This window comes from Sciurus carolinensis, chromosome 5 (assembly GCF_902686445.1).
Source record: "Sciurus carolinensis chromosome 5, mSciCar1.2, whole genome shotgun sequence".
NCBI classification, from domain to species: Eukaryota; Metazoa; Chordata; class Mammalia; order Rodentia; family Sciuridae; genus Sciurus; species Sciurus carolinensis.
The window spans coordinates 172,186,202-172,188,879 of record NC_062217.1 but is presented as its reverse complement, the minus strand read 5'-3'; positions in this window follow the sequence as shown (position 1 = coordinate 172,188,879).

The following is a 2,678-nucleotide window of genomic DNA, read 5'->3' as shown; positions in this document are numbered from 1 at the left end:
AGCCCATCCACGGGGACACTCTGGGCCCTCCCTCCCCAGGCCCTGCTCTGCTCACTTTAAGAGAACAGCTGCTGAGCCCCCAGGACAAGCAGCTGAGCCCACAGTCTTCCTTTGGGCCCCTGTATCCACCAGGCACTGCGGGGGACACCAAAAAGGGAACCAAGGACTGTGGGGGACACCAAGAAGGGCACCAGGCTATGTGGGGGACACCAAGAGGAGCAGCAGGACTGTGGGGGACACCAAGGGGAGCACCAGGTTCTGTGGGGGACGCCAAGAGGAGAACCAGGCACTGTGGGGGACACCAAGGGGAGCACCAGGCTCTGTGGGGGACACCAAGAGGAGCATCAGGCACTGTGGGGGACACCAAGGGGAGCACCAGGCTCTGTGGGGGACACCAAGAGGAGCACCAGGCTCTGTGGGGGAAACCAAGGAGACTACAGGCACTGTGGGGGACATCTAGAGGAGCACCAGGCACTGTGGGGGACACCAAGGGGAGCACCAGGCACTGTGTGGGACACCAAGAGGGGCACCAGGCACTGTGGGGGACACCAAGAGGAGCAGCAGGCACTGTGGGGGACACCAAGAGGGGCAACAGGCACTGTGGGGACACCAAGAGGAGCAGCAGGCACTGTGGGGGACACCAAGGGGAGCACCAGGCTCTGTGGGAGACACGAAGAGGAACACCAGGCACTGTGTGGGACACCAAGGGGAGCACCAGTGTCTGTGGAGGAAACCAAGGGGAGCATCAGGCACTGTGGGGGATACCAAGAGGAACACCAGGCTCTGAGGGGGACACCAAGGGGAGCAGCAGGCACTGTGGGGGACACCAAGAGGAACACGAGGCTCTGTGGGGGATACCAAGGGGAGCCCCAGGCTGTGTGGGGGATACCAAGTGCAGCACCAGGCTGTGTGGGGGACACCAAGAGGGGCACTAGGCACTGTGTGGGACACCAAGAGGAGTACCAGGCTCTGTGGAGGAAACCATGGGGAGCACCAGGCACTGTGGGGGACACGAAGAGGAACACCAGGCTCTGTGGGGGACACCAAGAGGAGCAGCAGGCACTGTGGGGGACACCAAGAGGAGCACCAGGTACTGTGGGTGATACAAAGAGGAGCACCAGGCACTGTGAGGTACACCAAGAGGAGCACAAGGCTCTTTGGGGGACACCAAGAGGAGCACCAGGCACTGTGGGGGACACCAAGTGGAGCACCAGGCCCTTTGGGGACACCAAGAGGAGCACCAGGCACTGTGGGGGACACCAAGAGGTGCAACAGGCTCTGTGGGGGACACCAGTAGGAGCACCAGGCTCTGTGGGGGACACCAGGAGGAGCAGCAGGCACTGTGGGGGACACCAAGAGGAGCACCAGGCTGTGTGGGGAACAAAAGGGAGCACCAGGCTTTTTGGGGGACACCAAGGGGAGCAGCACGCACTGTGGGGGACACCAAGGGCAGCACCCGGCACTGTGGGGGACACCAAGAGGAGCCCCAGGCACTCTGGGGGACACCAAGGGGAGCACCATGCACTCTGGGGGACACCAAGGGGAGCACCAGGCACTCTGGGGGACACCAAGAGGAGCCCCAGGCACTCTGGGGGATACCAAGAGGAGCAGCAGGCACTGTGGGGGACAACAAGGGAGCACCAGGCTTTTTGGGGGACACCAAGGGGAGCAGCACGCACTGTGGGGGACACCAAGGGCAGCACCCGGCACTGTGGGGGACACCAAGGGGAGCACTAGGCTCTTTGGGGGACACCAAGGGGAGCACCAGGCACTGTGGGGGACACCAAGAGTAGCACTGGGCTCTGTGGGGGACACCAGGAGGAGCAGCAGGCACTGTGGGGGACACCAAGGGGAGCACCACGCACTCTGGGGGACACCAAGGGGAGCACCAGGCTCTGTGGGGGACACCAGGAGGAGCAGCAGGCACTGTGGGGGACACCAAGGGGAGCACCACGCACTCTGGGGGACACCAAGGGGAGCACCAGGCACTGTGGGGGACACCAAGAGGAGCAGCAGGCACTCTGGGGGACACCAAGAGAAGCACCAGGCTGTGTGGGGGACAACAAGGGAGCACCAGGCTTTTTGGGGGACACCAAGGGGAGCAGCACGCACTGTGGGGGACACCGAGGGCAGCACCCGGCACTGTGGGGGACACCAAGGGGAGCACCAGGCTCTTTGGGGGACACCAAGGGGAGCACCACGCACTCTGGGGGACACCAAGGGGAGCACCAGGCACTGTGGGGGACACCAAGGGGAGCACCAGGCACTGTGGGGGACACCAAGAGGAGCACCGGGCTCTGTAGGGGACACCAAGGGGAGCAGGAAGGCACTGTGGGGGACACCAAGAGGAGGAGGAAGGCCTTGCCGCCCTCACCTTGCCACCCTTGAGCTGCTGGGACTTGCTTCTTAGTCCGTCTGTCCATCATCAGGAGACTGGCCTTCTTCAGGGGATCTCTGATCCTCGTGCAGGAAGACTCACAAATCAGCTGTGCATGTCCAGGCGCTCTGCTTGGCAGACGAGCTAGAGGTGGTGGGACTCCAGTCACCTTGGGATGCGTGCGGGACCGGCCTGGTGTGGGCTGAGTCAGTGGCTTGCCCAAGGTCACACCGTCCTTGGATTCCGAGGGTCCCCTGCCCTGGACCTAAGGCAGAGGCTGGCTGGGCAGGTGCACCCCACC